Raw genomic sequence first — 12996 nt, 5'->3', positions numbered from 1 at the left:
TCTGACCATGTAGGAACAAGTATACTTCATCAGTATTTAAAATCCATTACATGTAATTTCACGTGTAGTCTCCTGTGTATTTGTTCAGCTGGCATTCATCATTCACTCTCCTGAAAGTCAAGTTTGTGTGTCAGTTGATCTTGATACTATTATCTGTGAATGTTTGAGTGATGTGTTCGATAATTGAAGGCTGTAAGACAGTTGCAAAATAGTAATCAAAGTTAAGTTGTTTCTTCTGGGATTGTGGGGTAAGAGGACGTGAGGCTCTTAATTGTAAGCTTCTGCCATATTTTTGATTCATTAAGCAAGAATAGTGCTATGAATTTGGTCCCTATTAGATGTATTTTATGTTTTCAACAATTTTTTATACCTATGATGAATTAGGAATCTACAGACAGCTGAATATGTTTATCATGTATTGTATTTCAACTTGTAATAGTAGTAGTAGTAGTAGTAGTAGTAGTAGTGTAGTAGTAACGATGATGATGATGATGATGATGATGATGATGATGATCTTTTCTGTTCTTGTTTCAGCATCTGTACTGAGAGACAACTCTCTTTGCTGGTAATTTATTTCATTAGTCAGTCCAAGACTTCATTCAAATTCCTAATTTTTTATAGAACTTGTTTTGGTCATATAGAGGATAAACTTGGTTTAGAGTTTTATTCATTAATTATGCATGATCACTAGAAATTACATTGTAGGACTGTGGTCCTTAATCACAGCTATGTGGCTTAAGTTGTTATATTTGCCACATTGTTCGTTTTATTGAAGACTAGTTGTTGCATTTAATTGTAAATTCAATACTGGTAACTAATGCTGAGTTTCGTAAAGAATATTCATTAGTGTGTGTGTGTGTGTGTGTGTGTGTGTGTGTGTGTGTGTGTGAGTCTAATAGGGATAGGTACTTTTTGATATTTTAAGACTGTGCTGCTCATCATAATTTGCTGTGAAGAGGTCATCTTACTTCTATGATACTTAAAAACACATCCTCCTGTCCAAATATGTTGTTCCTACTGTCACATACAAAAATTATCTGTGTTGCATTGTCTTCTCTTGACTGGCCGGAGAGATATAATTATATTTTCCCAAGTTCATTTTGCATGTACTCTCTTCACAGCCGTGTAGTTTATTATATGCGTGCTGGATTTTTTTATTTTGTTATTAAGTATACTGTCTCCTGTTTCTTTTGGGAACAGTGTGTTTTATTAGAGGGAACTGTTGCGGCAGATATTGGTCCATATTTTAATATAGGGTAGAGTATAAGTCATGAAGAGGAAAGATAGAAGTACAGATAATATTGTTATATAAGTTATAAGGTGTGCCAGGATGTAATTGTAAGGCAGCAATGTGTAACTGAGGTGCTAACATTAGACTGGACTAGTACAGTTACAACGAATGTTTCTTCAAATTCCGTGCCCCCCCCCCCCCCCCCCTCCTCCTCCCGATCCATTCGTTCCATTTACAGACTTACTATAAAAGTACCACAATGTTGTTAGTGAGGAAAGAGTATTGTGACATAATGGACTGAAACAGAGAAGCAGGCCTCTCTCCAAGCTTCACTTGAAATGCTGTGCTCCACATGTATATTCTCAGAAATTTCTTTCTCACTTTAAGGCCTTTGTCTCTTACTAACAGATGTCTTTAGCAAGAAATGCCTGTACTAATCTGTTCTTTAATATTTATGCATTGCTGGGATTTACTTTCAGTTGGTGTTCTGTGCTCAGTAGACTGTTCATTCCACTTAATAGGTCCTGTAATTCTTCATTTATATCATTTCACCCTGAATCTTAATCCCACTTCAAAACTTTTCAGTTATTTCTTACATTGTTTCTTTGATGTTGAGAACACCCATTATTTCAATCCAAGCACTTCTGTCTTATTTTGAGGCAGGTACCAATGTCAACTGCAATTGGGCATTGAAATAATTCAATGTCAAGTGTTGAAAATTTCTGCTAGATCAGGACTCGATCTCAGATTTCTCACTTCACCCAAGTGCAGTTGCGGCTGATGTTCGTATATCCCTCGAAATATTGTTATTTACAGCTGCTGTATCAAAAACGGAATATGTTTGACAGAGCAAACACCACACACATATACTACTTATTTCTTACTCTTCTGTTCTTCTTTGAGTCTAGCATTAATCAACTTCTCCTCATCTCAAAATTTTCTTTTTTGTTAAAAATATAATGCCACGAATTCTATATGGATGCCCCTGTATTTTATATGAAAGTAAGTGAATCGGACAGCACCAATTGCTTATTCTTGAAGAAACAGGATGCTTAAATTATGTGAAAAAATACTTCTAACTCCTCCATGTCTGTCTGAACTAGGGATAAATTATGACAGTGGCTCTCTCAAATAGTGAAGCAAATAAGAGGAAAACAACCAAAAGCCGGCCACTGTGGTCTAGCGGTTCTAGGCGCTTCAGTCTGGAACCGCGTGACCGCTACGGTTGCAGGTTTGAATCCTACCTCGGGCATGGATGTGTGTGATGTCCTTAGGTTAGGTTCCAGGGGACTGATGACCTCAGATGTTAAGTCCCATATTGCTCAGAGCCATTTGAACCTTTTTTAAAAACAACCAAAACTCACTTGTGCTATACTCCACAGCTCCGTCGTGTTGGCAGCTCTTTCTACCTCCCTTTTCCACTCAGACAAAGGAAATTGCACAGGGTACTACATCATTCACACATTAAAGGTTACTAATGTATTATTGGAGAGCTATTTACCAGTCATTATCTTCATGCAATTTGTAGATCTTGTATGGGTATTCTGGAAACTTGAACACTTTCAGTCCTTAAGAACTGGCAGTAGTCAAATTAAGAGGACATAAATTAAAGAGAGTCTGCTTATATTTTAGGTCTGGATAACATTGTCACACTTTCAAGATTCAGGTATACAAAATGTAAACTTTGATATAATAGAGGGAAACATTCCACGTGGGAAAAATATTTCTAAAAACAAAGATGATGTGACTTACCAAACGAAAGCGCTGGCAGGTCGATAGACACACAAACAAACACAAACATACACACAAAATTCTAGCTTTCGCAACCAATGGTTGCTTCATCAGGAAAGAGGGAAGGAGAGGGAAACACGAAAGGATGTGGGTTTTAAGGGAGAGGGTAAGGAGTCATTCCAATCCCGGGAGTGGAAAGACTTACCTTAAGGGGAAAAAAAGACGGGTATACACTCGCGCGCACACACACACATATCCATCCACACATATACAGACACAAGCAGACATATTAAATATGTCTGCTTGTGTCTGTATATGTGTGGATGGATATGTGTGTGTGTGTGTGTGCGCGAGTGTATACCCGTCCTTTTTTCCCCCTAAGGTAAGTCTTTCCACTCCCGGGATTGGAATGACTCCTTACCCTCTCCCTTAAAACCCACATCCTTTCGTGTTTCCCTCTCCTTCCCTCTTTCCTGATGAAGCAACCATTGGTTGCGAAAGCTAGAATTTTGTGTATATGTTTGTGTTTGTTTGTGTGTCTATCGACCTGCCAGCGCTTTCGTTTGGTAAGTCACATCATCTTTGTTTTTAGATATAAATGTAAACTTTGCCTAGATTTCCGTTTCACTCCATTGTGCCACATCCGTATGCAGTAACTGCCTCCCAGCACTTCTTTACACAGTGTTCCAAGTTGTTGTTCCATGAAAACCTAACAGTTATACCAATTTGAGGACCTCTATTTTTCATATAGGATGTAGATTAGAGAAGTAAAGAAAATTACATTTGTGTGTTAACAATAACAGTTAGCAGACTAAAAGCCAGCACAATTACCTCATGGAAATTGAGATGGGATCATTCTGTGTGTCCTAACGTAATATTCGTTTAATGTCTTGCACAAAGCAAATCTTGTCATGTATAATTAGCACTTTGCCTTCGCAATAAGTACATATAATATCTAGTGCTATTCAGAAAATTTTGAAATTTGGTCTGGTGTTCATTTGCACATTCAGACCATCATGTTTTCGTGCCCTTGTCCTGACATACAACAGTAATAGCTGATTTCTTACTAAACTCGTTTTAGTTCTTGAGTATCTACTCTATAATTATAAAAAGAGCACTGAAACTATTTCCTTTAGATGTAATAGAAATTTTACAGCTGAAATTTTCCAAAATAAATAGAAAAAATACTGGCTTCTTATGCATGAATAAAATAGTCTTAACCTTTCAGACTTCTGTGATGGCAAACAAAAATTTAGTGATGTCTAGAGTTTGGGTGACTAACTAGAACTGTAGAATGTGGAAGGGGATAATGTAGGGAAAGAATATATACTAGGACAAATAAAATTATTAAATAATTAGCTTCTATTCAGTGTGACTAATTGTAAGCATTTGTTATATTGTGTGTTAAAGTTGTTGAAATACTATGTGTGACACTCCTCTTGCCCAGAAAAAGATAGTATATAAAATGTCATGTTGTTTTCCTGTTGTTTTTTGCAGCAGAAAATGCTACACCATTGTGGTTGTAGATATATTTATTTTAATTTTATTCTTTTTGTGTACCACAGCCAAATTATTATAGACCTGCATGTGTGCTAGTCGAATAACAGAGTTTACATTTATATTTTTAGATTTGATTTTTAATTCTTATTGTTTTGCTTCCAATGTTATATTTATTTTCAGTTACATATTTAATGATTTTGTTTTCTTTTTCACTGCTAAAGGAATTAACCTAGTTTTATTTTATAAGGCTGTTTTGTTTTTATTACAGGCTTAATTATACTGTTACCAAGAATCTCCTTAGTAATAGAACTTTGTAACTGTAGTTTCACTGTTAAAGAAAAGGCTGTATTCTCAGAGAGCATAAGATACAGGAAAGTGAACAGTAGAGCACAAAAAACAAACCAATTCAGTTAATCTTTAAGAACATCCAAGATGAGACCTTATTTTGTCCATATTTTATGCAACCTACAGTTTTGACTCAAATATTTAAATTGATCATAACTAATGTTCTTATGTACTTGGCATAAACAAGAGCCCTGTTATTCATGCAATTGTGTGTGCCATAAACTTACAACTTTTGTTTCCATAGGCAAAGTGTACATGCTTATTACTGTCGCGTGTGCAGAAATTGTTATGTTTTCAATAATTTATTTATTCTCAGTTTACAGAATATTATGTATGCTATATATGCAGCTAAGAAGGTTTTTAGTGTGGTTTTGAATGTCTCTAAACTCTCCTGTTTTGCTGTGTTATTTGTATTTGATACAATTCTTTAACAAGTGGATAAGTCTGATTTGTTTACCAAAGCTGTTTGCTTAATACTTCAGCACAACCTGCTTTGATTTAGAGGGCAGCTGATACATGTTTTCTTCTTATGAGGGAAGCCCCTTAAGTATACAAATTAGGTTGATAACATTAAGTCAGCTAGCAAAGATTTGTCACAGTGTTTGTGCTGTATAGGAAATAATGCTTCGCTTCAAAGTTTTGACTGTTCTGAATATTTTTACTGTGTTTGAGTGGAGCCATATTTTATGCTGCAACACTACACATAAATAACAAAATTGAGTACATCTGATATCAAAAGCATACCTGAAGACAGCTGGCAGATTGGGAATCTTGCAAATGGTAGTAAAGAAGCACATCACTGTTGCTGAAATGTTTATATTGGGACATCAGTTGGAGTACCTGTTACACTAGCAGTTAACAAACGTTTCTAACTGGATTGTATGTTGTTCAGATTTTGAGGTATTATTTATTTTTTTAATAGATAGTCAGTGTGTATTTTGATGGAAATACTGCCGATGCCTTCATGTGATAAACCACATTTTATTGTTGTCATGTGTGTCAATTACAATAAATGGATCCATTTAAAGTGTTGTTTAAGTGGAAACTGTAAGTTAGTGCTGAAGAAATTTAATGCAGTTAAATGATCTAAATTAATAACATTGGCTTAGTAGTTTGCATTAGAACCAAAGACAATTGTGTTTAACAATTAATGACTTAAAATTTTTAATTAACTGACTGTTCAAATTACTATTTGAAATTTATCAAAACTTAAAAATCGCTTGCTGTTTGCAGTGTTTTCCCACATTTAGAAACAGGTGGTAAAAGAATTATGGTTGTCAGGAGGGCTTAATTAGCATGTTAGTACAGGTACCTTAGGACCATGGGAAGGGGCTAAAAGACTATTTTGGATGTTGGCACAATAAATGTTGTATATTCTGCCAAAATAATTCGAAATTCCCTATCTCTGTTAAATTCAGCCCCTCACCTCTCTTTTTCCCTGCCCTCTCGCCTCCATCCCTTCCAGTCTATTTTTCTGTCATCACAAAATTACATGACTTGCTTATTTTGTGGTTTATTGCAGTTTTCTTTCTCTTTTTCTGCTGAAGAGATTACAGTTTGCATTCAGTTTGAAATTTTTGATACTTTGGTTTTATTCATGTTTGTTTGTTCTGTTGTGAAGCATATTCACAGAACGTTGCCAGGCAAATGTAATATATCTTCTACATTACATTGAGATATCAGTGACAGCTAGAAATACGTGCATTACCCAAATGAAAGATACATATGTCTCCTGAGACCAAGCGTATCATCTTAATTTAGAGTGTGCTAACAAATTATATCTAATGTAGAACAGAACACAGTTGTAGGCCTTATATTTGATGACATATAACTGGCACTATTCTATACAAAAATAGACCTTACCACTTATATCTTCCATCCTCAGCTTGCCAACAGTATAGTGAATTATAGCAACCTTTTACACAAACTGTGTTGATAAAATTATGGTTTTAAATTTGTGACTGACTTGCTTTCGTAGGTAAAGGTTCTTACTTGCTTCTTAGGATCTGCACTGCAAGTTTTGAATGTAGGTTATGTGGTGCTTTGTTTCAGTGGTTTATTAAACCCTGTCTATTGACTGCATAAGAGTACAAGAAACTGAAATGTAATGAAAATTAAGCAACCAGAGAAAATTCTTAAAAAGAATCCAAGTTTTACATTACACAAGAATATTAATTCCAGGCTACAAATCAATTAGGGAAACTTATATATTTGAAATTAATTCAGTTCTGTGGAAAAATGATATCTTTTTATTGAGATATTGAGAAATTAGTTAGTCACACTGAAAAGGCTCTAGTTCCATGAAATTCTTGAACAGCGCAAAAGAGTGACAATGTATGGGAAGATGAAGGCTCTACTTCTAGGAAATAGAAGAGATATTACTGGAATGACTTGTCATGTTTAATTCAGCAAGGATAGTGGACTGTGTAAGAAGAATTTGATATGTCTGAAGTGTTACTACTAGAAAAAAAATAGTCTTTCTTTTCAGTAAATATTTTCTGATATTATCTTTTGCTGTACTTGTTTCTTAAAGACTTAAGAACTCTCAAGTTCTGTTTTCTATTTTACTTTCTACTATTTCTGTTAATGCTCGCATCAAAGTGCACTAAATTCCTTCTTAATTATTATGTAACACAGCTAATGGTCTGTCTCTAATGTTTCCATTTTCAGTAGTCCATTAAAGTGTAAATTTAAATTCCATTTTTAAAGCTAAATTAACACTATTTGTGAAAAATAAGTGACAACATTACATGATTGAACAGTCAGTAGTGTCAGTTATTTATGAATTTTATACAGTTATATGTACATTGCAGTTTCATTTTGCAACTTGCGTTACACATTGGTTAAACATTAAGATAACATTTGTGTGATTGATGTTAATATTTTTACAATAATGGGAAAAGAATTTTTTTAACGAGAGCATACCAACATTCACATACGGAATTCAGGGAAATTTGAAATCAGGCTGGTGGTCTGTGGAATTCTATCAGCCTGTCTACAAATATGAGACTGATATCTTTTTCCGCCTGTTGTCAGAAATATAGTTTGTGAGTTTTAATGCAAACTGCTACCTTTGTGTGGCCTAATTTTTGTTTATCAGAATACAAATAAATTGTGCAAAGGAAGTAAGACACTGAACATAATCAAACTTCGATTTTGATATATAGTACCACAATTACGACTTTGAGCCAACCTTCTTTTTCAGTTTAAGGCTTCTTTTATTTCATGCAGAACTATGACAAGACTGATGAAAATATTCCTGTGAACCAATTTCTTTAAACTACATTTATGAACTACAATATGAATTATAACATTAAATGCTTATTTATACTGTTGCCTTTTGAAAATAAATATATTTGAGACAGTTTATTATTCAAATTGTTTTTGTTGTTCCTTTTTCAAAATTAGCTTTGCTTCATTTTATCAATAGCCATCAGTTATGATGCCTGCTATTTCAGGAGTATTGCTTTACCTATAAATATGTAAAGCGCCAACTATTTCTTTGTTCAGCAACTTAATTTTAATTCTACCCTGCGAGTAATGTTCTCTCAGGAATTACACACATATGCTGTCAAAGAGTTAACTCGTCTTTCTTGCACAATTGTTGCAGTCGATTCTAATGGCCAAAACAACTCATCATCATAGCATGAATTATACGTGTCTTTTGGAAACAACAAGTGTGTTACTTGTTTTCATCAGAAATATGTCTGTTGGATGTGCTGTATTAATAAGGAAACTAATGTTTGTGCCCTGAGCACTAATGTTCATATTCACAGGCAACAACTAAACATTTGAAGTAATATTGTGCTTGTGATTAAGTGACTGGTCATGTTACGGTGGAAGCAAATTTGTGAACAACTGAGACTTAATTTGTACATAGACAAAAAATATTGTGCTTTTTTAATGGACTATGTGATTTTTACAAGTCATGTTATTGATTTTTGTCTTTTTTTTAACATAAAATTTGTAAAAAAAAAAAGGAAACTTAAAAATAAAGTTGGTTGTGTACATGTAAGCGAACAGGAAGGGAACTGAACTGTCTGTCCAAATATTCAGTTAAATTGTCAGATACTCAGAGATGCCTAACCAATACTTACCTTCATGATTTAAAACTCCCAGTACTAGTTATAACACAAGAATAAATCTCAGTTGTTGTAATAGTAGGCTTCTTCAGGGAAGAAAGAGGAATTAAGTGGAAGGGCGAAAAGGGGAACGTCAATCAGAAACTGCTGAACCTCCCTCAACAGATTCTTCTTTCTTCCCTGAAGGAGTCGTGTATTCTCCCAAAATCCAGGAATACTATGTTCTACTCTTCTGCATTGCTGTGAGTTTTACTAGGAAGCCCTGGGCAACATTGCTATCCCTCTGTGGTTTTAACGAGGTCCTGAATTGAAATATCATTTTTATACAAATTACCAGCTGAATTGTGTTATAGAATATTTTAAATCTAACATGAAACTGTCTTAATGTTTTAAGGGCTCAGCATGTCAGCAATTAAGATTTCAAAGATACTACTAAGTTTAGCAGAAGATTTAGCGTAGATAGTGAAGGAAATGTATTTGTCGATATCAGTGTTCAGTGCAGTAATAAATACATCATTTCCTGAAGCATTGTCAGACAGATATGTCTAAAAGAATTGAAGTACGAGATGTGGCAGTTGCTGAAAGTGATTGGGGTACTGTGTCCATTAGTTCATACAGATGTGGTTATTGTACAGCAGGGATTTGCTCTGTTATCAAAGCACATTGTTGCAGATGTTTTCATATTTAATTCTGTAGGGAACCCTCAACTGTATCACCTTGTCGTAATCTCATCATCAGCACATACCTTCTCCATCCACTTGTTGTGCTTCATGCCATGCTTTCGATAATGTACAGTTTTCTACTAATTGAAGATTATTTGACTGCTGCTTCCATCATTGACATGCCAACTACAACCTGATTAAAACCACTTGTTACTTTTCACATGGCACTTCAGTGTTGCCGCACCAGATGGCAGGTGTGCTTCAAGTAAGGCATGCACAATAAGCAGTAGGCTGCTTACATGGCCGGAACACAGTTTCACCCTCTGCAGACAGCAGCAATTAAATGGACTGCCAGTTGTGTCTGACAGTGGATTAAGTCTGTCTGCTGCACTACCCAAAAATTTCAAGTGAACTGTTGTTTCGTTGTGATACCTTGGCAATGTGTGTCTCACACACTTCCAGTTAGTGTGGTATGGATTTTTGTGAGAAATTTTTCCTCACCTAATCTGCTTACAATGTGATAATTTTCTGTAATGTCTGTGTTTGAAAATGTGCTGGTTCATGACTGTGAACAGTTATTATTTTCAGTGATGATGTACTCTTTGCTTTTCACTGAACTTGTGCTCTTGTCTTGTCACTAATTTCAATTCCTGCCCAGAAATATGCAGTACCAGATAGTTGTATATAGGGCTCTACAATCAGCATTGTTACATTACTTACAAGGGAACATTTTTGTTCACTCCAGATATTCATACTCAAAATTGAACTCATTGTATGGATTTGAATGTGTGGAAATCAGAGACAACAGGCATGCATCTGTCAGTTAAGATTGTTGCTCAAATGGGATAATATTAATGGGTATGTAATAAACAGTTTCAGCATGTGATTTTCGAAATAAGCCTGAAAAGTGTCTAAAGTTCTAGGTTACAGTAATTTTAGAGTGTCGCATTGGATATGACAGACGAGTACAGACTGTTGACATCAGCATACATTTCTTTTTTCACTTTCCTTCAGTAAAAGATGGTAAAAGGTACTATTTAACATATCTCTGAAGGAACTCTACAGCACCTTATCAGTTTTCTCGTTCTGTTGATGGTGGGCACTCGTTTGATCATTCAAAACTGACTCTCATTTTAGGAAGATTATCTGTTACATTGTGTTCACTTATTTATCTCTAGTACAATAAGTTTCAGTAATGCTGTCTGTATAAAGAACAATATAGGATTCCTCGCTCAATAAAATTTAATACTTTTGTTAAATTAAGATGCTGACTTGCCGCATGCATAGTGATGGATGTTTCACGGCCACTGTGTCAGGTGTGAAATTCTGCTGTGGCCACATAGTGCCTGGCAGCAGCCTGATAGCTTTAAGTGTGTTAATACAGCCGTATTGTGAGCCAGTTCTTTATCTTCATTATATGGAGGACCTCAAACTTTCACTTATATCTGTTACCAACAAATCTTAGGATATTGGACAGACTGTTGGTCATCTAAAATGTTAATTTTCATATGTGGCTCTTTCTGAAGATATTGCTACCATCCCTGTGAGCTATGAGGAAGAAAATAGTTGAACTGTTCCCAGTTGTGTAGTAGATCAATAGCTGTCCTTTGTTTGAAGTACTGCTGCCAACCTGGACACTATGCATCTGATTTTTACTTTGGCTGATCACATTGTTACAGTGGAACTTTTTTTGCATAAAAATATGATGCACAGAGAGAAGAAAAAGCATGAATATTCTGAGTGTAGCTTAGTTGAAAGATAGGTGGTTTGTAAGGTCATCTTTACTAGTCCAGGCTATAGAAATTAGAAACAAAAGGTCAATTATTATTATTGTTGCAAGACTCAGTACATTGAAACACCTCATGTGAATCTCTCCCTGTGTTTGAATATTTGGTCAGGTAAAAATGTTCCCCTGTTAACATTGTTAAAGAGCAGTCACACACATGGGTTATGTGCTCGATGGGTTAAGGTAGAAAGAGTCCTGCTATCAAGTGTCTTGTGTAATTTTCCAAATAATATGTAAAATAACTTGATTGTGTGTACCTAGTGATACAGACAGTGCTATGTGTGTGTCCAACTTGGCAGAGTGTTACAGAGTCAAACAGAGCACAATTTTTTGTATACATGTCAAAGGCTTCTGCTACATACATGCACCATTTAGATACAGATGGAAAAAAGCAAGATCCTAATAGTCTCTTACAATTTACAGTGCTGTAGTAGCACTTACATTAGTGGTCTAAGTGATCGATATATAACCTCTTACATGTTACCTATTTAATCATAACTGCTTCACTTACTGAGATTCAGTCCATGGAAATTGCCTGAAATTATTCTTATGCTAAATGAAACATAATGCAAATGTTGTTGTAATCTGTGTTCACATATATTTTCTTTTTTCTGTCATCCCATACACTTACATATATGCCTTAATTATTTGGTTACTATTAGTTTTGCACATCTTTCGTTGAATTGGTTAGACAAAATATGCGAATTTTGGTGTTTGGAATATTATTGCATGTAAATATTGTTCAATTTATTTACATTGTGGCCTAGATATTGAAGCTGGTGATAACAGCACAAACTCTCATTACGGACTGATATTGTTATCAGCTTCAATTTTTTTAAGCTGGAGTGAGCTAATGTAGCAAAAGAGGTTTTTCTTCAATTGTTTTACAGTGGCCATTGACTTGGGTGGTTGAATTTAAATAACTGCAACGTAACACCAACTTACATGAGTCAGTGGATACTTCTTACCTGTAATCTGGAGCACTTCTTCCATAGTCAGTAATCTTCTCACAGTTCCAATCTTAGCAACTTATCTGAGTCACTGAGTGGAAAAAGAATTAACATGAAAACACACTTGATAAGGCATACTCAAATATTATTCTAACTGTTACAAATATGAGAAACAAGTACAATCCTCACCACTGTATACGAAAGAAAAACAAGACATAAAAATGTGTCCTTATTAATTTACTGAATACTCACTGTTGTTATTGTCTTTCAAAATTGTGATGTTTTGTGTGAATGTTCCTCACTGTTTTACGTATTTTTTTCCATGCAGCTAACTGCATTTCTGTAAGTCAGAAATAAAAGTTAAACATGTTAAATAAAAGTTTGTCTACAGAAAGCTTCCTGGTCTTTGATTTTGTTTTTGTATCTAGACATTGCCCTATAATAAATACAGTTCATTTTAAATCCTCCAAACAGTTGCTTATCTCCACAACTAGACCCGGCTGGTAGCCACATGTGTTAATGTGACAGCTTCCTGGATGGAGTGGTGCACCAGCCCTTGATCAAATCTACCCAGTGTATTAAGGACAAGGCGTCGGTGTGCAGGCCAACCTGCATGTGTTTCTTTTAGGTGATTTTTCCACATCCCATTAGGTGAATATTGGGCTGGTTCTCATGTTTTGTTGAAAATACAGCTATGCAACCATTTAGA

General features: G+C 35.0%; 1 protein-coding gene across 2 annotated transcripts in view; it reads left to right on the top strand.

Annotated features, from left to right (window-relative positions):
- The window catches only part of LOC126215054 (uncharacterized), a 122268-nt gene extending 109658 nt beyond the window's left edge, over positions 1-12610 (top strand). The window contains exons 13-14 of one of the 2 annotated variants that reach the window (XM_049941700.1): positions 535-565; positions 4731-12610. The gene's annotated coding sequence lies outside the window, so the exon portion shown is untranslated. The remainder of the gene's footprint in view (positions 1-534; positions 566-4730) is intronic. The other variant, XM_049941701.1, reaches the window with a different exon arrangement.
- Positions 12611-12996: the final 386 nt, after the last annotated feature.

The sequence above is a fragment of the Schistocerca nitens genome, chromosome 12 (assembly GCF_023898315.1).
Source record: "Schistocerca nitens isolate TAMUIC-IGC-003100 chromosome 12, iqSchNite1.1, whole genome shotgun sequence".
Lineage (NCBI taxonomy): Eukaryota > Metazoa > Arthropoda > Insecta > Orthoptera > Acrididae > Schistocerca > Schistocerca nitens.
The sequence above is the reverse complement of the archived record's forward strand: the minus strand, read 5'-3'. Positions and strand labels throughout refer to the sequence as shown.